Source organism: Pipistrellus hanaki, assembly GCF_964339955.1.
Source record: "Pipistrellus hanaki genome assembly, chromosome: 7".
NCBI lineage: Eukaryota > Metazoa > Chordata > Mammalia > Chiroptera > Vespertilionidae > Pipistrellus > Pipistrellus hanaki.
Genome location: NC_140509.1, coordinates 73,480,235 through 73,506,794, shown reverse-complemented (window position 1 = coordinate 73,506,794; position 26,560 = coordinate 73,480,235). Strand labels below are relative to the sequence as shown.

General features: G+C 35.8%; 1 long non-coding RNA gene across 2 annotated transcripts in view; it reads right to left on the bottom strand.

Moving 5' to 3' along the window:
• Positions 1 to 1,874: 1,874 nt before the first annotated feature.
• The window catches only part of LOC311625435, a 100,119-nt gene continuing 75,433 nt past the window's right edge, over positions 1,875 to 26,560 (bottom strand). Inside the window, exons 2-3 of one of the 2 annotated variants that reach the window (XR_014795503.1) lie at positions 9,344 to 9,852; positions 1,875 to 2,121 (exon numbers count right to left, since the gene is read on the bottom strand). This is a non-coding gene — a long non-coding RNA (uncharacterized lncRNA). Of the gene's footprint in view, positions 2,122 to 7,585; positions 7,754 to 9,343; positions 9,853 to 26,560 lie in introns of those variants that run through there. The other variant, XR_014795504.1, reaches the window with a different exon arrangement.

The window sequence follows — 26,560 nt, the reverse complement described above, 5'->3', positions numbered from 1 at the left end:
GCTAACCAAACTTCTGGCTAACTAGTAAGATAACTCAGAGTTCAAACCCTTAAGAAGATACTTGACTGATACAGTGAAATGGCAGCGAATAATTAATCCCTGAAAATTTATCTGTTTTCGCTGCTATGTCAAAAGGGACTGTGGATTAGGTGAAACTAGTAAATAATTTCACAAAGAAAATAACTAATGTTGATTTTATCCCTAGTATAAACATACCCTTCTCAGTTCTTAAACATAATAACTTAAAATCCTCAGAATAATTTCCTATCCATCAAGACTTCTTATAAATAGTCTTGTTCACTAATGTAGGGGAAAAGGACAGAAGTACTGAAAGAATTCATGGGAAATGAGAAACTTAAAAAAAAAAAGAACTAAGTGAATTAGTAAATCAAGGTTCTAGGGACACTGATGGTTAGAAGCTCTGGATTTTTTTAAAAAAAAGCATAAGAAAAAGCATTTGAGCTCTGCTTTTGCTAGTATTTTTTCTTTTTCCTAATAAAAAGGCTCAGGGTAAAAACAGAAGGAACTTGAAATATTTAAGTTATTAAATAGCATTCATTAGACCACTTTGAATATTTGTTAAAGTGTAATTTTGTAGTCCTAACTTACTGAATTGGAATCTTAGGGTGAAGCATTTTCTAGGGATTCAAGATGAATCTTATGCCAAATTTGGTGGGATACCTCTTTTTATGGTTGAGATAACTAAAAGTTAGATAACTAAAGTCGGACGACACTAGTGATGCATCCTCATGTCATATAGTTAGTAAGTAGTAGAGCTGGTTCTCTAATCCAAGAAGTTTGGATAAACTCACTTTATACCACTTATTGTTCTTCCCCTCTCTGTTCTTCTGCCACTGGATCTAGATATGGGTGTGGTCTCAGTAGTGTAGAGCCGGGAAGAGTGACTAAAATCCCAGCTTTACGATGAGAAGTGTGAAAAGGGAGCCCAAGAGAATCAATAAACTTGGGAGGGACCATGGAGAGGGTGGTACTATGAAAAATGATTTCATAAGTTGATTATTAACTTCTGGGCTCACCCTGGAGCTGTGCATGTACTGCTTTGAGCCTAATCGCTATACTAAGGACTCTGAGAAGTGAAATAACCAATAGATACCATCCCGGTCACAGAGTGATCACTGGCTGTTGCTCATGTGGGATGGATACAAACAGAACTGCAAAGCCTTCAGAAACAGAACCTACATGAGAACCATAGCACACAGAAAGTGATTTAGAACTTCTAGCCTGAACTTAACCAGATCCATGGCCTGCTAAACCAAGAATGTCAACATTCTTAATAAGGTTGAAATAGGACCTACTGTCTGATAATGTAATATTCAAAGTATCTAGGATTCAACCCAAAATTACTTGGTATATGAAGAACTAAGAATATTTTAACTTACATAGAAAAGATGATCAAGATGTCAAAATCGAGATGATACAGGTGTTGGAATCATCTAACAGAGACTTTAACATCTCATTATAGAAATGCTGCAGCAAGCCATTATAAACACTTATGCAATGAAAAAAAAATAGGAAGTTTCAGCATAGAAATTGAAGATATATAAATGAACCAACTGGAAATCTTAGAACTGAAAAATAGAATAACCAAAACAAACAAACAAACAAACAAAATACAGCCAAACTCTCATTGAATGAGCTAAAGAACAGAATGGAAATAACAGAGAGAGTTGGTGAACTTGAAGATAGATCAATAGAAATTAGGTAATCAGAAGAACAAAAAGAAAAAAAGGTTTTTGAAAATGAGAAGAACCCAAGGACCTATAGAACAATAGTGAAAATGTTGAACATTTATACTAGTCAAGTCCCAAAGAGAGAAAATGTGCAGTGCTAATAAAAGTTTGAAGAAAAATGACTGAAAAATTCACATTTGGCAAATGACATAAACCTATAAATTCAAGAAGTTCAGTGAGCCTCAAGCATGATACTCCCCAAAAATGTTTATTGCATCAGTGTTTTCAAATATCAAAAAACACGAGAAACATCATTGATTGGATACCTCCTACACACCCAATGGGTTTTCAGTCTGCGGGAATCTAACCAGTGACCTCTTGGTTCCTGGATCAATGCTCAACTGCTGAGCCACACCATCTGTGCATAAAACTAGAAAAATTAAAAAAAAAAATTCGTTGATTTTTTACAGAGAAGAAGGGAGAGGAATAGAGAGTCAGAAACATCAATGAGAGAGAAACATCAATCAGCTGCTTCCTGCACACCCCCTAATGGGGATGTGCCTGCAAACAAGGTACATGCCCTTGACCAGAATTGAACCTGGGATTCCTCATTTCACAGGCCCACGCTTTATCCACTGAGCAAACTGATCAGGGCAAAACTAGAAAAATTTTAAACAAAAACTTGATAAAGTTTGAAAGAGGAATTTAAAATGATTTTATTCAAGCATTACTTTTCTTACTATTCCTTGGGAGCATATCAGACTAAAGAGAAATATTTATTTATTCTTTTAAACTAGTCTTTGAGGGTAGTACTCATAACTTATTGGCTAAGAACATAGTTAGAAAAAAACTATGTTCTTAGCCAATACCAGTGATACTTTTCTCTTTTTATTCTCATACTGTTTTTTTTTTTTTCTCCTCTTCTTATTCTCGTTTGTCCAGTGTGGGTTATACACATCAACCTTAACCTCATCTCCTGTCATTGCACAAAAGTCTAGATAACTGTTGAATGGATACTGTGGAGTAAGCATTATAAAAAGCACATCAGATTTTATACTTCCAGGGGATGAATAATGGTAGACATGGATATCATTTTCAGCATTGTGTACATTAGCCTAAGACAAGTAGAGCTGTAATTGATATTTTTTCTGTGTTGCCTTGGCAGCTGAGTAGCTAACACCAGGATATGAATAATTTAATCCAGGCGTTCCCAAACCTAATTGGGTATCAGTTTTGCTAGGAGATCTTTTGAAAAATTTACATTTGAGATTTTGCACCTGGAGATCCTGATTCAGTACAATTTCTGGGTTTGAGGCTTAGGAAACTATATCTTGAAAATAATTTCCAGGTGATACTGATGCATTATCAAGTTTGAGGGCCACTGATGTAGGCACCAAATAACATCCATGATTGGCGGAAGAAGACAATTGATCATCAAAATCTGCGAAAGAAACTGGAATATAGTGACAAGATACTGCTGTGTATATTTGCAAACAGGGGTGGTCATTGCCTCTCTTTTCTCTGAATTGATGAAATATACCTATTCCTCACAGAGTATATGTAGTTTTTATAGCGTTCATTCATTTATTGCTTAACAAATACTAATTGAGCAACCAACATTTGGCCCACATTGATCTAGGATGCTGAGGAATCTGCAGTGAATAAAATACAGCAATTCTGCCCTCATGAAACTTACACTCTACTGGGTGGAGACAAAAATAAAGATAATAAATAAGTCATGGGTTATGTTAGAAGTTGACAGGTGAAAGCAAGGTATGGAGATGGAATCTGTAGGAGGAAAAGTGAGAAAGGTGAAATTTTAACTAGAGCAATTAGCAAAGGCTTAAATGAGAAGGTGACATTTGTACAAAAAAACCAGCAGGAGGCATCACCTGGCTCATGATATTGTTGAATGTCTCATCTGTCAACAGAAAAACCCACATGAGCCCTCTGAATGGTAGGGAGGGTTGGGGCCAGTTAACCAAACTTGGGTGGTGACATTGGACATTTTTCATATGAAAGAGGCAGATGTTTGTCCTCATTTGAATAGAAACATATTCTGGATATGGATTTGCTTTCCCTTTCTGTAATGCTTCTGCTAATAACACCATCTGTGCACCCAGAGAAGGTCTTATCAACTGTCATGACATTTTTCATAACATTGTGAAATGAACTAATTTCACAGCAAAGGAGGTACAGTGATGGACTAATGCCTATAAATTAACTGGTTTATCGCCTATACCATTATCTGTTAGTGGCTGGCCCAACTGAAAGGTGAAATGGCTTCTTAAACATTCAGATATGCACACATTGGGACACAACAGTCTGAAAAGGATGGGGTTCTTACTTACAAGATGAAGTATATTCTTTGACTTTCAGACCAGTTTATTGTACAGTTTTCTTCATAGCAAGAATATGTGGGTCCCAGAATCAAGCATGGAACTCATCACCAAATAATCTGAATTTCATGCATAGGAATCTCTGTTTATCACCTTCATCTTTCCAACTCTCTATTTCTGGTGTTTTTATCTCAACTCTCCTTTGCCCTACTAGGAATACCAATTCATACCACCATCTCACTTCTCTCTACAGAGTTTATGTTTTCTGGTCAATGATAATCATTTCCAAATGAACAAAATAGGTATTGTGTATTTGAACAATTTTTGTATATTTTCAACAAGCTTCCAAAATTCCCTGTTGGAAGAATCAAATGTATCTTAGGGATTTCAAGAAGAAAGAGTGAATTAGCTGCATTATAAGCAAATCAAGTCATAGTATGAAAAGAGATTATTCCACAGGCCGTTAAATAGTTTCTGTTTCTACATACCTTTATGCTCCTGACTAATTCCTTTAAAATATTGGGACTTCTGGATAGTTATATCTTCAGCTTGAAACACTAATTGTAAGAAATAACAACTTTTAGATGCCTCGAAATAATGTCCTGTTAACATCTACATGTCTTTTAGTCCAACTATTTCTTTTTTTAAGAAAAGCTTTATTTGGTGGTTGAATTTTAATTATTTGTTTTTGAACAACTAAATCTCATTATGTTTTCAGTAAACAGAGATGCAGGATTGCTGTTAACATTTAAACTGGAAGAAAAATATATTCAATTGATGACAATTATGAGTTTAAAACAAACCAAAGTTTTGGTAATTTAGTTAATTATTTATATTTATCACGAGAGTCTTTAAACTTGCAACCACATGTGTTAATGTGGAAACAATTTACATCAAGGGTTGGGACTTGTTTTAAATTTACTTAAAGAGGGAATCCTGAATTACACTTGAGACTCTTAATTTAAGATTTTAAAGTCTTTCCTGTTGAGAACCAATGTAACCAATATTGTTTTATAAGGCTTTTTAATACTCAAACTGATGTTTCAGAGAATTTGGCCTGAAAGTCGTGGAAATTGGACTTTATTATCCATGTTTGCACAATTGCTTTTCTGTGTAATGCAAGCACTTTGAAGAAGAGGAGCCTACTCCATCTTTCCAGCATTTAGTGTCAATACTCTGCCCTAATATGTTACCCCCTCATGTACTACAGTGGGTTTTTTAATATATATATTTTTATTGACTCCAGAGAGGAAGGGAGAGGGAGAAAGAGAGATAGAAACATCAATGTTGAGAGAGAATCACTGATGGACTGCCTCCTGCATGCCCCACACTGAGGACTGAGTTGGCAATTTAAGGCATGTGCTCTGACCAGAAATGGAACCATGACCTCCTGGTTCATAGCTTGAAGGTCACACTGGCCAGGCTGATTTTGATTTTCTTTTGTGTTGCTCTCTCTGTGCTCTCATGTCGTTACATATTTTTTTTTTCTTTTTTCTTTTGGATCAATATAATTTTATGTTTACTTTGTCTTACTTTTCCTCTTTATTGATTTAGAATGTATAACTCTATTTTGTTTCTTTGGATGGATACTCTTGAGAATTTATTGTGCATATTGAAGGTTCTGGCTTTACTTAGATTGTCCCAGGTTCAAGGCTCAGGATCCTAAATAATATGCAATTGCCTTTGGTTACTGTTCAGTTCCCCCAGCTCAGACCCCAATTTATATTATCACTCTGGACTAGTTATGTTTCTTTTTCTTTTTAATTGTGTGGGAATATCTTATAAGGTGAATATGAAATCTTGCCAATTCCCTTTAAACTATGACACAATTCAGAAAAACATTTACTCTGAAAAAAATAGTCAAGTAATTTAACCTCAGCAAAACAGACATGCTGTAATTTTTCATCTGCTACTGGTAGTTTTATTAGGGACTGGCTCTTGGGCAAGCCACCATGAGCTGCTAGAGTTGGAAGTAATTGATAGATGCTTTATTGCATGTTTGTACCCATTTCAGTTAATCTACTATAAACATTCTTGAGGAAAAGAACTTAGCCCTTAGCTAACAAACCTCTTGAGTTTTCCCCCTGCCTTCATTCCTAATCTAGATTCATATTCTCTTCTGTAACTATGCTAGTATTTCCAAAACAATGTTAAATAATTTTGGTGACCATAAACATCTTTGACTTGTTTCTGGTTTTAACAAATGCTTTTAGGATTGGTAAGTATGATTTTGGTTTTTATGAAATAATGCAGTATTTGTCCTTCAGTGACTCACTTGTCTCACATAGCATAATATGCTCCAGATTTATCCACATTGTCACATATTGCGGGATTTACATTTTTTTTTAAGACTGAGTAATATTCCATTGTACGCATATCTCTCATTTTTTTTTATGTATGCAGGACCAGATGACTTCACTTGTAAATTGTACTAAATACTTAAAGAAGAATTAATGCCAATCTGTCTGGAACTTCCTCTCCCCTCCCCCTACCCAAAATAACAAAGCCAGGCAAAGACACTTAACAACAAAACTACATGCCAATATCCCTGATGACCATAGATGCACAAATACTCATTAAAATACTAGAAAGCTGAATTCTAAAGCATTAAAAGGCTGACATATCAGGTCCAAGTGGGATTTATCCTTGGGATATGAGGATGGCTTCTCATCTGCCAATCAATTAATGTGATACACCACATTAACAGAACATGATCATTTAAACAGATGCAAAAAGCATTTGACAAATTTTGCCACCTTTTCATGATAAACACTTCCAGCAAACTAGGAATAGAAAAAAATGACCTCAACATAATAAAGGCATTTATGAAAAGCCCATAGCTGACTTCTTATACAACAGGAAACTCTAAAAATGTTTCTTCTAAGTTAGGGTATAAGGCAAGGGTGCCCATTCTGGCCATTTCTGTTCAATGTATTATTGGCATTCTCAGCCAGAACAATTAGGCTCTTAAATGTTTTTATACTGCTTGCTAAGGATCCAGTATAATATAATTTTCCACATGAAAATCTTGTGGGTTTAAAAGCTCAGAAATTCTAGAGAGGGCTTGAACCAATTACTGGGATCCCACACTGTGACCCAGCTTTCATATTTCTCACTGGGGGTATAGGGGTTTTTGTATGTGGCCCAGAGCAAAAAGGACTTAGAATGTTTTTATAACAGGTGTTTCCCAAAAAATTTATTAAAGTCAATAGAGAGAATTCTCGTTTTTTTTTTATCTCCTGTAATCATCATGTCTCAAAGGTTCTACTCTCCAAGACAGTAAATTACTGTCACTCTGAAGATGGTTGGAATATTTTATCACCCTCTGAAGGAAATACTTTATGATTTAAGTCATATGCAAAAGGTATCACTACCTTTCATCAAACCAGGCATGTATTCTCACTCACTTATTTTGCTCTCTCTTCACCTGTGATCACTAACTACAGTGACATGTAAATATTTCTAAATGTAAACTTAGAATCCATTGAAGAGTTTTATTAGTCCTAGCTAGTAAAAATAAAGTGGTTTTAAATAAAACAGCTACATTATCCGGTTCCATAAATTTTATTTTCCTACATACAAAAGCAAATTTTAGGCACATGATTAAGAGAAAGGTTGTATTACACTAGCCTGTATATCTTACAAGGCTCATAATCACATTATATGTGGCATGTGGAAGGTGAATACTTTGCAGCAGCAAACAGTCCTTTTGAACATCTGTTTCTGAAAAAGGAAAAAGCAACAACTAAAAATTCTGAAATTAAAGATCTTTGAAGTGTTCCATTTTTATTTTTAAAATGGATTTTATTTTTATAATAGTACTTGTTTTGAAAATGCAAAACTTGAAACTATACCAAAATAATACAAGTGGTGAGTGACACCTCTGTATTCCTCTTGAAGGAATCGCTTTGCTGGTATTGGAATGAGGGGGAAAGGAACAGTGGGTGTATAAAAATGAGATGTAGGTTATTCTTATATACTACTCTGTGGTAAGTACTATTATTCCACTTTCCAAATAAAGAAACAGACTCAAAGAGGTTAAATGTCTTGCTTCGTTTTGTGCATGTAGGATTTGAGCAAAGACTAATGGACTGTAGCCAAAACCAGTTTGGCTCAGTGGATAGAGCGTCAGCCTGTGGACTGAAAGGTCCCTGGTTTAATTCTGCTCAAGGGCATGTACCTTGGTTGCAGACACATCCCCGGTGAGGGGTGTGCAGGAGGCAGCTGATTGATGTTTCTCTCTCATCGATGTTTCTGGCTTTCTATCCCTCTCCCTTCCTCTCTGTAAAAAAATCAATAAAATATATTTAAAAAAAAGACTAATGGACTGTATACCCTGAAGTGCAAAGGTTTGAATTTGTATGAGTGAAGAAAAGAAATGTGATAGGATTGCAAGTATTTTAAGAAACTTAAATAACTTTTAAAAGATGTTTCCAAATGAATTTCTTCCCCAATTGTCTTTTTATCCTCATATCCTTTTGCTTTCTTTTCTTTTGTAGCAAAGCTTCTAGATTCCAGGAGTCCTCTCTGATGGAGTTTGTATTTCTTCACCTCCTGTTTATTCCTCAGCTCACTGCCAACTGGCTTTTGATTTCAACATTGCTTGAAACTGCTTTGTCTACAGAACAATGATCATTAATTTCTTAATTTTACAAACCCTTTTCAATCCATGCCTTAGTTGACCTAGGTAGCACTTAATCCATGTAATCCAAGCCTTTTCTGACTTCCAAAGGCTGTAGATGCCATTGGTCAAGTTCACAGGAATAATTGATATCTCATTTTTATGCACCCACTGTTCCTTTCCCCCTCATTCTGATACCAGCAAAGCAATTCCTTCGAGGGAAGATCTTCCTTTGACTCCGTCACTTGGAGAAGGGAGTTCACCCAGTCAGACAATGGTAGGGTTTAGTATAAGAAATGGCCAATCTGATGAATTGGTGATTTTCCTAGGATTGTTAAATAAGAAAATAGAACGAGTAGTCCTTCATTTTTCCTCCAGGTCATTAAGCTGGAAGAAGAGCCAAGCTTTGCCAGAAGCCATCTGTGTCCACCTCCTTCCAAATAGAACACACACACACACACACACACACACACACACACACACACATTATGGAAGGAGACATTTAAAGAAAAATAGAATGAAGCTAGCATAGAGAAAGCTGAAATAAGAGTTGGAGAAAAAGGAATGTGCTCGGAGGCAGTGTTTGAGTCCCTGAGTCTTTTCCTGTCCATCCCAGGTTTGTGAGCCACAAAACCCATGTTTACTAAAGCTAGCTGCAGTTGGATTTCCATTTTTAAGAAGGCTTGACCTACCTGTCTATGGCTCACTGCTACTGGTGAGTGAAAACGATAGCCCCAAATGTCCCAGAGCACAAGAGCTGCTAAAATGGAAGTCCCACAGCCACACTCTTATTTGTGAAGGAATAGGAGAATCTTCTTGGCTCATTCTCACTTTGTTATCTAGACATGAAAAGCAACACAGCTGGGCTTCCATGTTTCAGAGTTTCTGATGAAAAAACTTTGGCTTCTGCAACTGCCTCTCTTGATAGGGTGCATATGTGAAGAAAGGCCTCTCTTCTTTAGCCAAAATCCCTTGGATAAATCTTCTCATGTGCACCCTACTAGCTCCTCAGACAATCCTGCACATCCGATTCCTGGCCCTGCTGCACACAGTTCGTTTTTTCCTCTTTCTTGGTTTATGCGTCACACTTACTTGGTTTTATCTCTTTGCTCTTCTGGTTCTCCTTCCAGTCTTCACTGTAGGCTGTTCTTCAGTTGCTTTCCCTATAGAAGTTGTTGTCCCAGGACCATGTGTCTTTAATCTGTTTTAAAAAATAAAAATTATATATATATAATTGATTTCAGAGAGGAAGGGAGGAGGGAGAGAAATATCAATGATGAGAAATTCATTGATTGGCTGCCTCCTACATGCCCCACATTGGGGATTGAGCTCACAACTCAGGCATGTGTCCTCCAGGGAATAGAATCCTAATCTCCTGGTTCATACGTTGATGCTCAAGCACTGAGCCATACCTTTAATCCATTTCTATTCCTACTCAGCTTCCTATCCAGACACCCCATTCTGCCTTATGCCATCAGATACTACTTATAAACAAGTAACTTACCGATTTTTATCTATAACCCAAATCTCTATTCATAGCTCTGGACCCTTACCTGTACCTACTAACTATATACATATTACATCCTGGATATTCCATGAATACATTTTTCCTACACCATTAAATGAGACCTAATCATCTTTATCTTCTTTCTCTTTAATATTTCTCTCCCACCAAAATCATTATCATTCATCTAGTTGCTCCCTCCCAAAAACATCAGGGGCTACATTTTCAATTTTCTTTTACCCCCGATTCATAATTCATCAGTTTTAAAAATGTGTCCTTCTATCTCTTAAATATTTTTGAGAAAGGTGATGGTGTTGGAGAAAGGGAAACATACTCTTTCCCTGGTATTTTCAAGTCCCTCTTTCTGAATTCGTTTTTTTCTTTTTAACAAGCAAGGATTTGTATTTAATCTTTAATTTCTCTCAGGTTTTTGCTGTAATGTAAAATCTTCCACTTGTTACATGAGAACACTATAATTTTAAAAAATGTCTTCCAGATTCCATAATTTTATTTTATTTTTACCCTTTTTTTCTTAACATCCTGGGAAAATTTTCCCAACGCTTTTCCTAACTGCTTACACAACCACTTAATATATGGCTTTCAATGTCTTAAAAATAAGTACTCTTCTGACCAAACTGACCTCCCACCATGCATGGAGGACATGGGTGTGAACTAGAGGACCTTCCCAAGCATGTAAGGGTGAGTGATGCTTATAATTCTCACTTTCTCCCTCCTTCCCCGCGGCCCCCCCCCTCCCCCCCCATTTCCAGAGGACAGAAAGGAAGGGCAAAGAAGACTCACTTTATTATTTAACTTGGTTTTATTATTTCAAAAAAAAATTTTCTCTACACAGACACACAGAAAAACAAAATACTAATAATATAAGGCATTCCAGGGTGGCAAGAAAAAGGTTAGAGGAAATAAAAATATTCCTTTAGCTTATAATACTTAATTTCACCATTTTGTGTTATGAAGCATGGGCTTGTGGTCTATGAGCATGAAGCAAAGAACCAGGAAATGTTCTTAGCTAATACTGGCTCTAAAACTAGCGCAGTGGGTGGCCATGGACAAATTGTCTGATACCCCTGTTTCGCTTACCTCATGACTTCTGGTCAACACGGAGATCATTAATTTGAGTGACAATTCAGCTAAATAAATAATGCCCTGATGTTTTGTCAGGAATTTAAGAAATGCTGATTTCTTTAGAATCATAATATATTTAATTTGTTATTGATAGGTCAGCTCAAATACCACAAAATGAATGGGAACATGCATACGATGCAAGTACTCATTAAAAACATCTCAAAACGCTGGAGGAAACTCCCTCATGTTAAATGGCCTCTTTTGTGGTAGCAAACTTTTTTATTTCAGAGAATAGACATTGACTTACATTTTATTGGATGCCATAGTTTTCTTGAACTATTTGAGCAAGCTTGATTTTCTCAGTCCAACATTTCTGAGGGCAAAATATGATCTGCTCAATAAAATAAGTATACCTCCTGAAGCCAGATGAGTGCCTTCCAGCAAGTACATTAGCATTCAATGTGCTATATTTTACCCGAGGTAAAACATTAATACTCTAAAGTCTCTTACCTCAGGGAACAAGAGAATGCCAAAAATCTCAACCACCACACATAACTTGGTAATAAGATCATTGGGTCAAATGGAGTCAGCTTCAGTTTGCACCTCTGCTGCTTGCATGAATTATGGGTAGGTCTAATAGACTTCTCTTGTGGTAATGACTCATTTACTAAATTCATCGCTTCAGTATTGCATTTGTGTTTTTCTCTACCTCTTTCTATATTTTCTTCATCTTTGGTGGGATATATTTTATAGAGATTTCTGGGTTCCAATGATCTGACCTCAAACATGGAATTCTGGATTTTTAAAAATATTTTGGATTGTGTAGTTGATAAAAGTAAGCACTGAATTTTATTGGATGAGTATGTAAAAATGCAATTGCTGGGTCTTATGTTAGACATATATTTGCTAAAAAACTGCCAGTTTTCCAAGCGGATAAAACAATTTTAAATTTCCACCAGCATCATTTAAGAGTTCCTATAATTGGTATAGTCAGTTAGTTTAATTTTGGCACTCTGATAAGTGGTAATATTAAATTTGGTATTTGTCTGCATCTCCTAGTGATATTGAACACATTTTCATTACCTTATTGATTATTTACTTTGTTAAGTTTCTATCGAATCCTTTTGCCTACTATTTGATTGTGCTGTCTGTCTTTTACTTACTGATTTATAAACATTATATATATATATATATATATATATATATATATATATACCAATACAAATATTTTGTCAGACAACTATTTATTGCAAATATTTTTTCAAGTATTTGGTCAATAATTTTATTATGACATTGATGACTTAAAATAAAAATATTTTATCAATCTTTTATTCTTTTTTAAAGTGTCCTCTTTAAGAAATGGTCATTAAGTAGTCTTTTATGTTTTTTCCTAGAGGCTTTATTGCTTAATTTTTTACATTTAGATTTTTATGGTTCTTGAATAGATTTTCTCTATGGTATTTTATAAGGATTAAGTTTAATTTTTTTTTTATGGACACAGAACATTTGTTGAAAAGATCATTCTTTATACATCGAAGTGAAATAGTGTTTAATAAAAACTAGGTTAGTATTTTTGATTAGGTCTATATCTGGACTCTCTAATTTATTTCACTAGTGTCCTTATCTATTATTGTGCTAATTTCTTACTGTCTTAAATTATTTTTAGCTTCACTAGAATCACACAGTATGTAACCTGTTCATACTGGTGTCTTTCACTTAGGAATACACATTTCCTATTCATTCATGTTCCATGTTTATAAATAGTTTACTCCTTCTTGTCACTGAATAATACTAAAATTTGTTTATTCATTCACCTATGGAAGGACATTTTTTTTTAATAAGATTAAAAAAAATATTTTTATTGATTTTCCACAGAGAGGAAGGGAGAGGGATAGAGAGCTAGAAATGCCCATGAGAGAGAAACATCGACCAGCTGCCTCCTGCACACTCCTACCAGGGATGTGCCCACAACTGATGTACATGCCTTTGACCGGAATTGAACCTGGGACCTTTCAGTCCGCAGACTGACGCTCTATCCACTGATCCAAACCGGTTTCGGCAGGACATCTTAATTATTTCTCACTTTTAACAATTATGAGTAAAACTGCTATAAGCATACATGTGCAGGTTTATGTATGGACAAAATTTTTGAATCTTTTGGGTACTTAGGAGCACATTGCTGGATTATGGTGAGACTATGATTAGCTTTATAAGAAACTGCCGAACTGTCTATCAAAGTGGCTCTATCATGTTGCATTCCAACTAATAACAAATAACAGTTATTTCCTCTCACCTTTTTCTTACCAGTCTGGAATGTCATATATGATTATTATTTTGTTTCTCTGTATGTCTGTATAAGGAAAATAATTTTTTAAATAATAAAACCAAGTCAAATAATAAACTAGATCTTCCTAGCCCTTCCTTTCTGTCCTCTGAAAAAAGGCGGGGGGCGCAAATGAGAGGCTAGGAAGAGAACTATAAGCATCACTCACCTTTACACGCTTGGGAAGGGCCTCTGGTTCAAAGCTACTGGGATTTAATACACTCTCAAATAGAAGTAGTGTCTGGTATAGGCATTTAACAGAACCTCACAAATGATAAAGAAGCCCAGGAACTGTTAACGGTTCTTGTCCAGGTTCCCCTGACCTCTTTCCTTTTCTGCTATGTCTCCATGATAGAAAATAAATGCATACAACATGAGACACCCATCCCTGACATTTTGCCTCATCAGGGAAAGTAAACTATTCTCAGGTAAAGGAGAGTTTGGAATTCATCCACTATATCAGAGAAATGGAACATCAAATTAGACAGGTCTGTGTGCAAGTTCAGCAAGAAGAGAGTAGCATGGTAGCTTGTAAGCATGCTATTGTTTGTATATTGTATGAAAAAACCCACACAATAGTTTAAAGAACTCAGTCTAGAGCCACAATGGAAACTGTTTGGGGCCATCTACTTGGACCCATAATTACACTCTCTGGTATGTAGCATACCAGAAATGAGTGCCTATATCTATCATGAAACAGGAATAAGAATGTTTGTAGCAGTCCTATTTACCAGTACAATAAAATCTGAAACAACCAAATATCAATAGTAAATGGATAAATTTATATTATATAAAGAAACTCCTTATAGCAAGGAGAAATGAACAAGCATGCGGTGCAATGGATGAATCTCACAAACAGTGAATAAAAGCAGCCAGCTTCTATCTACATGAATTTCAAAACAGACATAACCAATAGACAGTGATTGAGATTAGGAAAGTGGTTGCATCAGAGTATGGTAGTTACTGGCAGAGCAATGAGTGAGTTTTACGGATTGCTGGTAACTTTCTATTTCTTGATCTTTTGGTGGTTACATGCTTGGTGAATTTGAAGAATCATCAAGCTGTATATTTATAACATGCAATTTTCAGTACATATTTTATGTTTCAAAAAAGTATACTTTAAACAAAAGCACTAACCAGGAAAGGACATTTCATTATGATAAAATGCACAACTTTTTAAAAAGTCACAAAATTGTGCATTTGCATAATAGCAAATCCTATCTCATAAGGAGGAAATTTGCAAATTGACCATCATGCCATCACAAAGATGGTGGCATCCAGTCCCCTCAGCCCTGCCAGAGTGCCACAGTCCTTTCAGCCCAGACAGGGTGGGGAGGCTTTGGAAGGCATGTAGTTGCCCAAGGTGCAGGCAACCCTCGGATGTCAGCTGCCCAGCAGCCCAGGGCCGCTCGAGGCTCAGGTAACCAGGCCTGGCTGAAGCTTGTGCTGCTGGCAGTGGCAGCAGCAGAGGTGTGACGGGGGCATTGCCTTCTCCTAAACACTGGGTTACCTCCCACCCCTGAGGGCTCCCAGACTGTGAGAGGGGGCAGGCTGGGCTGAGGGACCCCCCTCCAGGGCATAAATTTTTATGCATCGGGCCTCAAGTCCTATATAATGAAAGGCTAACATGCAAATTGACTAAACGGTGGCTATGTTGGCTGCAATTTGTGGGGTGTCGCTTTGGGTGGCGGTTTGTCGGTGCCAGGTCCGTGGTGCCATTGTTTTTAAAATGGCCAGTGCACATCATGACAGCTCCTACATTGATTGTCTGCCCCCTGGTGGTCATTGTGTGTCATATCTACCAGTTGGATGGACACTTAGCTTTTTAAATATATAGATTTTCTGTTTAACTAGTATGTTGTGAGGTTTGAAACTGTATCAAAGAGTGCATTAAACTAGGGTTCTCTATACATATTTGAGAACACAGTAAAAGAGAAAATATTTCTTTTGAGGAATTAATTAGATGTTATGAAGTCCATGCCATAAAGTGTTTCTTACAGAGAAAAATTATAATAATGAAGATTTATATTGTGATCCCCAGGATAAAATTGTCTCCTTTAATTAAATATCCAACACTACATTTAAATAAAAGTACTATTACAGTAAATCCCATATGAAAACTGCATATTTTGTTAGACTTAATTGATTAATGACTTTCTTTTTAAAAAATAATATTTTTATTGATTTCAGAGAGGAAGGGAGGAGAGAGAGACAGAAACATCAATGAGAGATACTCATTGATTGGCTGCCTCCTGCATCCCCCACACTGGGGATCAAGTCTGCAACCTGGGCATGTTCCCTTGACCAGAATCGAACCAAGGACCCTTCAGTCTGTAGGCCGATGCTCTATCCACTAAACCAAACTTAATTTCTTAATTAATATAAGATTTATAGTGCCTGTCATGTAAGAGGTGCCAAATCAATGATTTAATGATGATACAAAATCATGAGTTATTTATAAATTTTCATTTTTGCCATTTTATTTTAAACTCTACCATTGTATAGACGTTAAAGTATGTAGCACTATAGTTTTAAAAATGCACTTTGACGTGGGATTAGTTATCACCAGTAGTTTTAGTCCACTGCTCAATTTGAATTCTGTCTACTTTTCTTATAATGACCTTGAGGTATGTAAAACTTTCCTCACATTTCTTTCATTTACACACACTTAATTAGTTATATTGGACTTTGTTATAATATCGTTTTCTAAAGCATTGTTCTCTCCTTGATTAAAAAAAATAACATTCAAAAGCTCTCTTACACTTATGCTACTAACTAATCCATAGTTAAATTATTTAGTAATTTCTACTGAGTAATTTGATGACTCAGAATATTTACAATTTCACTATCCTTATATTTTCAGACAAAACCTGAAAGTAACCTTCAGGAATTGAAGTTCATCTCTTGAAGATATTTTAAGAGATGAAGATTTTTTCTCCCTAACAATTTTGACTGTGGAAGGATAATCATATCATAAAACTATCAATTATCAGATTATGACATTTTTCTTGCTACTAATTAACCAATTGAAAAAAAAATTGAAAAGAAGTGGGGAGTCAATGAGTAACTAAAAAATTATCTTTGTCATAAAATGAAAAACTATTAATGTTGAAATTTACCAACAAAACCTCTGCTCTAATCCTAACTTGGATTTACATTACAATATACTTGGCAATCTTCCCAGTGATATGGAAATCACTACCATTTGAAATTGCTGATTCAGTTTTTATATGGCTAGAATTGACCTGAATTCTGCATATTGAGTCAAATTTTGCCTTATGATAATGGTTCATTATTTGGTTATATTTAGCTAATGTGTCTCCTCTGGAGATACATGTAACTGATTTAATTGCTGTTCAATTGTCTTTTTAATATTTAAAGACTGCCTTCACATGCCATCTGAGTCTCCTCCCGTTGAACAGCAATAGTTGTTCTTCTACCCTTTCCTCAGAGAAAAAAAAAGTTGGCTTTTCTTTTCTACTTCTGTACATCAATTATTGACACCTCTATTTTAAAAAAATGGGGAAATAAACTAAAAGTGGAATAATAATATTGCAAATAGCTATAACTAGAGTAGAACATAGTGACACACAGAGTATACACAGTCTAGGATTGCATTGGTTTTTTTTAAATGAATCACTAGGGTTTTGGTCATTAGGTCTTTCAAGGAGGTAGAATTGCTGTTTTTTTCATCTCAAATGCTAATGGCATGTATACCTCATTATGCATAGCTTTTATTTTACTCATTTTAAATCCAAGTATAAATGATTGTTTAATTTCATAAATTTTTAACTCAATTTTTCTAACTCTTTGAAATATTTTTTGATTAATTAATTCCTTATTTTTGTTATATGTCCCTCCCCCCCAAAAATCTTCATCAAATACCCTATATTTAATTCTTATAATAAGTTGGGTGCATATGATTCAGTATATTAAACTCCATGTTTAGATAAAGTCTGCAAATAATATGCATACTATTTCTCTCTGTAGGTTATTGATAAAAATATCGAACAAAACCGAAGCCAAAGAGAAAATTTAGAAATCCTAAGCAATCTCCTTGTAGAATGACATTAATCCAATAGTCATAAACCTCAGCTCAATGCAATTTCACCTAGTAATCATATCACTGAGTCTACATTTACCCTGCACCAGATATTATCAAATAAAATGATAAATAAGGGGAAGAATAGAGACGTCATACAAATGAATTTCTGGCAGAAATTCATTTGTATGACGTCTCTATTCTTCCCCTTATTTATCATTTTTAGTACTTCATTTAGTAAAAAGTACTTCATTATACAAAAAATTCTCACTGAAATTTTCTTTTGAAAATGGGCAAAAGGTTAATTCCCTAAAGAGATAATTTGGGTAGTCAGTAATTACATGAAAATATTAATAATTTCACTAGTAAAGAGGCAAACAGTAATTCATATGATTGACAAAATTAATAGGTTTCTTAATTTCAAATGTTAACAAAGAATGTAGAGCAAACAACTTTCTTATAATGGAAAAAAAAATCTACATTAATTCCCTAGAGAAATTTTCACAAATGTGTACAAAAATACACTTGTTGTATTTTGCTGTTTTAAGGAAAATTCACATAAATTGTTATCAACCTAAATGTTCTGTAAAAGCAAAAAAGTGATTGACTGTGTTCTGTTCTTACAATGAATAAATTTCAGGAGAGTTTGAATTGAAGAGAGGAGACCACTACATACACAGAGTACGATCATGATTTAATGGGCCAAAATATATACCGAATTAAATCCATTTTCCTGAAGTTTATATTCAGACATTAACTTAATAGATTTTTTTGCCTTTTGGTATTCCGAGTTGAACCAGAGTTCATAATTACAACTATTTTCACACAATTTAATACTATACATCAGTTTAAAAATATGCAAAGCATGCAGAGGATTAGACTGGTGGGCTAGGAAATGTCAGAACCTCTGAATGACTGCTGTATCCCTCCATTTATTCAGAATCACTTCTATGCCATTTAAAATATTTAAAAAAATTTCTCCATGAGGATTTTGCTGGATTAATTTATAGATGGTTATTGTTTTGTTGCATTTCAGAGTGGCATTTTCTTTTCTTTCTTTCTTCTTCTTTTTTCTTTAATCCTTACCTGAGGATATTTTTCCATTGATTTTTAGAGATAGTGGAGGAGAGAGGGAGAGACAGAGAGAAACATGGATGTGAGAGAAACACATTGTTTGGTTGCCTCCTGCACAAGCCTGACCAGGGCCCAGATCAGGGAGGAGTCTGCAATCAAGGTACATGCCCTTAACCAGAACTGAACCTGGGACCCTTTGAAAGACCTAATGACCCAATGAGCAAACTGGCTAGGGCTGGCATCTTATTTTCTATATATTTTCTAAGTGGTTACTGAGAAAGAAGAAGGATATTTATATTCATGAGTTGCTTAATATTTGTGAGTTTTCTTTCATCCAGAAAACTTGTTAAGCTATCAGTTCTGATTCTCTCAATTGATTCCATTGGATTTCACAAAACCAATTTTTGCTTATATCTGTTTCATAGGATTTACTATTTTTAATTGCTGTGTATGTAGATATTGCCTAGGTTTTTATCATTTTGCATTTTAATATGAACTCTTTTATTTTCTCTTTATCCTAAAATACATTTTTTAATAGTTTTCAGTGATCATGATTAATGGAAAATACAGTCTTTATTGAAAATATATTAATTTCATCTTCAGTAGTAAATGATGATTATGTGATTGTAAAAGTCAAGGTTGACAGGTATTGTCTATCAGTACTATAAAAATATTTTTCCATTGTCTTCCATTTTCTCTGTTGCTGTAAGAAATTGGTTATTAGTTAAAATGTCATTATTTTATACATAATCTTTTATCTCAGGCTTGTCTTAAGAGCTCTTCCTTTGTGACATTTAGCAGTTTCACTACAACATTTTTAGAAAGGAATTTAGTTTCATTTATGTTATTTAGGGCTTGTGTTCTTTCCTTAAACTGAGCTATTATTTCATTGCTTATTTTCTCTCCTATCCTTTATCTCTTTTCTCCTTCTATAATTCCTATCAGAAGTAAAACAACCCTTTCTTCCTATCTTCCACATATCTTAAAGTTTTCTTTGTGTTTATTATCTCTTAATCTTTCTGTGTTTTGTTCTATGTAATTTCCTCACCCTTAGTTTTTCCAGTCCATTAAGTCTCTTTTCAACCATGTCTGCTCTATTTATTTTCAAACTAGAAGCCTGGTGCATGAATTTGTGCACATGTGGAGTCCGGCTGGCCCACCCTGCTGGGCCAGCATCGGGGAGGGGACGTAAGAATTTGGCTGGCCAGCATCACCCCTGATCGGGGAGGGGGAGTGGTCAATGGGGAGTTGGGCCTGCTGGGGGGAGAGGCCACAGGCAGTGAGCCCACTGCCCCCACTCACTGGTAGAACTTTGGTCAAGGGGACAGTTTGCATGTTAGCCTTTTATTATATAGGATTTCAATGATCAGATCTTACTTTTATAGGGTTTTCTTTGTTCTTTTTACATCCATTTATTCCTACTGCTCAGCTCTGTGTGTGTGTGTGTGTGTGTGTATTTCTTTTTAAGTTTCTTTATATCTTTGTTAAAAACATTTTATAATATCTAGTGGATTACTCTGAATTTTAAGTTCCTGGGTTGCTAATCCTCTTGGTCCCCCCCCCCCCCCCCGTTGATTCTAGCTCATAATGAATTGTTTTCTTATATGTTTTACAATTCTTAATTGTGAAATTATCTGCACTGAGACTTGTTAACGGGAGTTGTGTGTGACTTGAATTAATGGTCCTTACTTTTCTAGCAGTTTCATATTCTCCCGTGTGTCTTAGTGATGTCATCAGATGAAGATGGATTTTTAAATTCATTTCTTGAGTTGAAGTTTTCCAGACCATGTAGAGATTAGATTTCAAACTTTAAATTGACATAGGGACAGATATGCAATTCTCAGGAGAGCTTTTATTTATTTAGTTTGTTTTTGGTCATTCTCAGTTCTGACAGAAACAACTGCCTATATATCTCCCTGTGGTGTTGGACAGAATTTTTGGGTCTACCTTATACCAAGGTGTGTCCCTTTGAAAGTCCTGCCTTTATTTGTGCTTTCCAACTACTCCCTCAGAAAGGTACAATGTCTCTTCTCCTCTTCACACATAGACTTTAAAACCAAAGTGTGGATTAGAAATATTGACTGTCGCCGAAACCGGTTTGGCTCAGTGGTAGAGTGTCGGTCTGCGGACTGAAAGGTCCCAGGTTTGATTCCGGTCAGGGGCATGTACCTTGGTTGCGGGCACATCCCCGGTAGGGGGTGTGCAAGAGGCAGCTGGTCGATGTTTCTCTCTCATCGACGTTTCTAGCTCTCTATCTCTCTCCCTTCCTCTCTGTAAAAAATCAATAAAATATATTAAAAAAAAAGAATTGTTGACTGTCACTCCCAAACTAACCCTCTCACCCCACATTTTACCACCAGTATTACAGAAACCATGGATTGTTAATTACTGTTGTGTTAAGGTCCCTGTTTGTTTTTGTGTTGTTGTTGTTTTTGCCTCCAACCTAATATATTTTCTTTTATTTCTTGAAAACTCAGTGAAATAATTATAATACTTTCTATATTACTGTTTTGTTTTTTTAAATATTTCCCCACTCTGTTAACAAGATAATTTCAGGTATACTACTGTCTTGCCATAACTGGAGGCTAGGAATTTTCTGTTATACTTTTTCTCTAATATTATTGATATTCCATTACTTTTATCTTTGTCATAATATCACATTGCTCCACTCTCAAACTTTTGTACTTTGATTATGCTCTCTTTTTGCTACTATTGCATTTTTTTCTCTTTAAATTCTTTCTTGGTTTAATTTTTTCCCTCTGTTTAAGAATGCTTTGTCCCCTCAAAGACAAAGATTAAAGAGATCTTTTCCACATCCTCATGCCATCTTCAAAATTATGGATTTTTTTTTTCTAATTTGACACATGGTTGCCTGGAATCTTGTGTAGGAATTAAAAATATATATCTTCAATACATAAAACCAGTACTTTGATTTTAATACAGATGCTCCTCAACTTGCAATCGGATTATGTTTCAGTAAACCCATTGCCAGTCAAAAATGCATTTAATATACCTCACCTACTGACCATCATAGTGTAGCTTAGCCTAGTCTACCTTAAAAAATGCTCAGGTAACCTATAGTTGAATAATTTTCTTGAGCTTCATCTTTGGAGTAATTGCCTTCCTCTTCTCATCAGAAACAGGAGACAAAGATGGGCATTTTATAGGATGATGGGAAGCACTATCCGAAAACCATCAGCAACACAGTACACTATAGATTCTGTTAGAATATCAGTTATTTACCTTCATGATCACATGGCTGATGTGGAGCTGCTGCTCACTGCCACTGCCCAGTATCACAACAGTATCTTACCATGTATCTCTAGCCTGGGCAAAAAAATCAAAATTCAAAATTTGAAATGCAGTCTCTCCTGAATGTGTATCACTTTTGTACCACTGTAAAACTGAAAAGCCCTAAGTCAAATAAGTTCAAGATTGTATATTTTCATGATTCTCTAAGGGATTATAGAATGTTGTTAGTATTCTTCCTGGAAATAACCCCTGACAATCTGTGGTGGCTGAATGGGTAACTAACTTATTGGGCCTTTGTAGCTGGGCACTTGTTTTGTGAAGAATTCCTAGCAAAACTAGCTGTAAGCTAATTGGTCTATTTCCTTCTTGATTCTTGATAGTCTCTGTGAGTATTCTTAGGTATTTAAGTACTTAAGTCATTTACCTTAGTTTCCTATGTTAGGAATCATCTTCAAAATTAGAACCATCTTCAAAATGTGATTTTTCAAAGATGTGAACAGGAATGTCAAAGAACAAAATAAACCCATAAAACTACCTACTATTCACTCTTAATATCTCTCATAGTGTTGCTGGTCTGATTGGACCATAGATAATAACTCCATAGTTTGTTTTGTTTTAACCCTCACTCCAGGATATTTTTCCTTTTTTTTTTTTTTTTTTTTTTTTTAAGATAGAGTGAAAGGGACAGGAAGATACACACAGAGAGAAACATCAATGTGAGAGAGACACATCTATTGCCTGCCTTCTGCAGGTGCCCAACTAGGGCTGGGGATTGAGCCCGCAACCAAGGTATGTGCTCTTGACCGGAATCCAACCTGGGACCTTTCAATCCGCAGGTTGACCCTCTATCCACTGAGTCAAATGGCTAGGGCTAATTCAATTGTTTTTTAATTAGCTGTATAGAACTGTTTAACTAAGAAGCAAAGATATTTGATTTTGTGGACTTACAGTTAAATTTAATGTCACATGTTTTGGGGATGCCTGTAAAAGACAATTCAATAATGGGTAATGAAACAACATAAAATTGAATAGACATATAATTTTTCAAATGCAGTACCCGCTTTCATAAAGACACAAGGGAAAACTGTTTATATTGATGAAAATGGAAGTTTTCAATTAGAAATTTATTTCAAAGTGGAAAAATTATTTTATGTTAAATGTCTATGTTCGACAAAGAGAAATATGCAATAAGAATTTTAAAAAGCAACATAATATGTGTTCCTGAGTTTGTTTTAACAGGTTCTGTAACTAGTCCCATGTCCTTGGTAAAACTCTCCTCAGTGATTGCTGTGAAACCTCCATAAAGCTGTTCTGAATGAAGCTGTTGCTTTATCTCATGACCTCTTTTATACAGACAAAATTAAGTGGATTCAGTAAATGCTGACTATTATACTGTTGCACATTATTGTGTCAGTACTAAATTTGTGTGTGTTTTTTAATTTATGTGAATCTTCACAGATTGATCAGAGAGATGGTGAAATATAATGTTTATGATTCTGCCTCAATCAACAACAGGCCTTTGTCTAAGGACATAAAACTGGCTTATTGTTTCATTGAGAAAATGAGGTTAATTTATGCAGCCTAAATTTAGAAAATCTTTTCAAGGGACATGACTGATTATATATGAACATTATCTTGTTCTTACTTAAGAAGTTAATTTTAAAGATTCAGTTATTTAGATGGAGGTTTTAGGAAAATGTTGACCAAAACTGATTTTTAAAACAATTTGGCTTTAACAGGGTAATCTTCAGTTATATAGAAAATTCACCTAGATAATAAATACCTTTTCCCATTCCCATTCCCCAGGAATGCTTAGATAAATGAAGAAATTCTTTAATTCTGGAGCAAAAGAAACAAACAAGCCTGTTTCTTAAAATGGCTTTCTGTGTGTAAGGATGAGGGGAAAACAGGTTTTGGAAAATGCAACCTTTGATAGTCCCATTCCTTAGTCATTATACTGCTTTTGAGACTGTCTGGTGAGAAAATATGACAAACAAACAAACATAGCTAATTCTTCTTCACAGGAACAACCATGACACCAAATAATGATGACCCCAGCATACTGGTTGAGCTTTTTTGTAATCTTTTAAGCTATAGCCTTTTCCAAATTGTTTTTGTTGAGTGGAATAGCCAAGGTGAGGACAATTTCCTCACCAGCTCGTCTAAAGCATATTGAAGCATCAGTAATAGCCACGATTGTACCAGCCCTTTCACTGTGTAAATCGAAGCTGGAGTACAGAGAACATCAAAGGGGTCAAAGAAATAGTGGAGGTTTTGTGTCCCAACTTGTCTATATTCTCTCTGTGGTAGCCGATTCCATCTGTCTCCATGAGCTGAGTGTAGCTGTTCCATTGTCAGTGTTGTTCACAAGTCACCTACGTAAAGATTACATGTCTGGCTCTCTTCCCGTGTCTTCAGTCTGGTGTTAAAAATGTAAAAATGGACATGTACCACTTGTATGAGCAAAGAGTCACGAGTAATGTTATTCTGTAACCCAGAATAGCAAATCATTTAAAGATATGAGTATTTTATATATATTATGATATTTTTCTCTCCGTTTAAAGATGTTAGAATTTTAGGTAGCTGAATTTGATTAATAATAACTACTCTGCAGGGTGTTCCTGAGGCTAGAGATTTCATAAAACTGCATAATACATATAGCACAGCCACTGATAAGGGGTAAGTAATAGTTATAAATCATCTTCGAACCACAATGAGATTCATTAGTTGAAGCAAGGTGCTCTCCATAAAGGAGGATGTATACTATAATCTTTACCATTTTCTAATTCTTTATTAAGTATGAGGATGGTGGCTTCCATATAGTGAGCAGATGCCATGTACCAAGTTTTGTTGTCATCACTCTATATTCATGATGCTGTATAAAGTGTCTTATAATCCCCACACTGGAAGAGTTAGATATTTAACAATAAAATAGCAATATTTAAATTTGAGAAACAACTGGCTTTAATTCTTAGGTTTAGTTTTAGGGGAAACCAGAGTTAATGCACTTTAATAAGTACTCTTGAGGTATATGCTATTGTAAGAGAGCTCTAGGTTGTTGACAAAGTATACAGGAGGTGCCTACTGTGAATTAAACTATGTCTGCAAACATCATTTTTCCTTCTGACTTATTTATAATTATTGAGTGTATTTTACGCAATAATCAATTGATATTGGCATATAAAATAGTTTTAAAAATTAAACAAAACAGATAAATTGAATGGCTTTTATGCTCTGTAAACACTCCCACTTGGTTCATTATAGTAAATGGGGAAGTACGAGTCATTTGATTGCTCTTTAACCTTTCATTCTATCGACAATCTGTTATTGCCTAGCATCAAGCCCATTCTTCTCAGAAGGTGGCTTGGCATTTTTGTGGTGTTTTCAATCTAGGAAGATGAATCTGCACCTCCATCTGGATTGACCAGATGAGGCTCCCTTCAGAGCCAATTAACACTTTACCGATGGGGTCACCTCAGCATGGTATGAAGTGCTTTGCACCTCCAGGGTTACCACAAACTGTCCCCACAATGCCTCCAGATGCTCCAGGATTGGAAACCAATCAACCTTTTACATACGTGGCTAGCATGCCTACCCCAGGGTCCCTTCAAGACACACAGCAACAAAGCTACGACTCTCTGAGCCAGAGCCTTTCGAATATTCTTTTGTTAGACTCATCATGGACTTAACACAGACTAAGAAGGGTGTTCACAGCCCACAAGAAGGCAAACTAGGTTTGTTGTACAAGGTACAAGCCCCACTCCCGTTCAGTTTGATAGTCACATGTATTATTATAACTTCTTGGCTAGCTTGAGTAGAAATTTCTCAACAACCTCAATCGTGACTATTAAAAAAAACGGATCAATGTAGAAGGCTTTCCAGTGCCTAGCCTATGGTGAGAGTTACAGGTCACACTTGTTAAAATGCTTAAGGCAGGGCCATGACAGCTCTGACACCACTGGAGGCAGTTTAGGGCATCTCTTTGTGGTATCCTGGCTGTATCTGGGATATTGGCCGTTATTTCTATAGGAACCCAGATTGCTGAGGCTTTTCTGATCATTTAATGAAGCAATGCCCTTTAACTCTGCTTTAGCTGGGAAAGAATGCAAATTAAATATTCTTTAGGAAGGAGGATGGGTGGGGTGACAAGTGAAGGGGGAAAAAGAAAGAAAGGAAAAAAAAGAAGGCATGGGGGAGTGCGATGGAGGCATGGTGTTCCCTCAGGTGGCGGGCTAACTAGCTCAGCCTTTGTGTAGACACTGTCTGCCTGTGGGATGGAGCTAGTAGACAGAAGAATGACAGACTGGAGGAAGAAAGAAAGACAGTAATTATGGGATGCGTGTGATTAGTGCGGTAGCCAGAGAAATTAAGCCACAAGTCCTAGGAATCTTCCCTTCTGTATGGTACCTGCAGTGGGGGAGAAAAGACCTCACTACAGAGTTCGGTTGGAATCCACTCCCCTGCCAGCTCAGCTTGATTGGTTTCTGGGTTACCTACTGTGGAGGTTCAGCAGCTCGACTTTCCTTTTAGCAGAGCTATATTGTCCTGCCCTGAAAAAAAAGCAGATTAAGAATTTACAGGGATCCCTCCATCACTGGCCTCTGACAGGCACACTCAGGGAGCTGATTTTT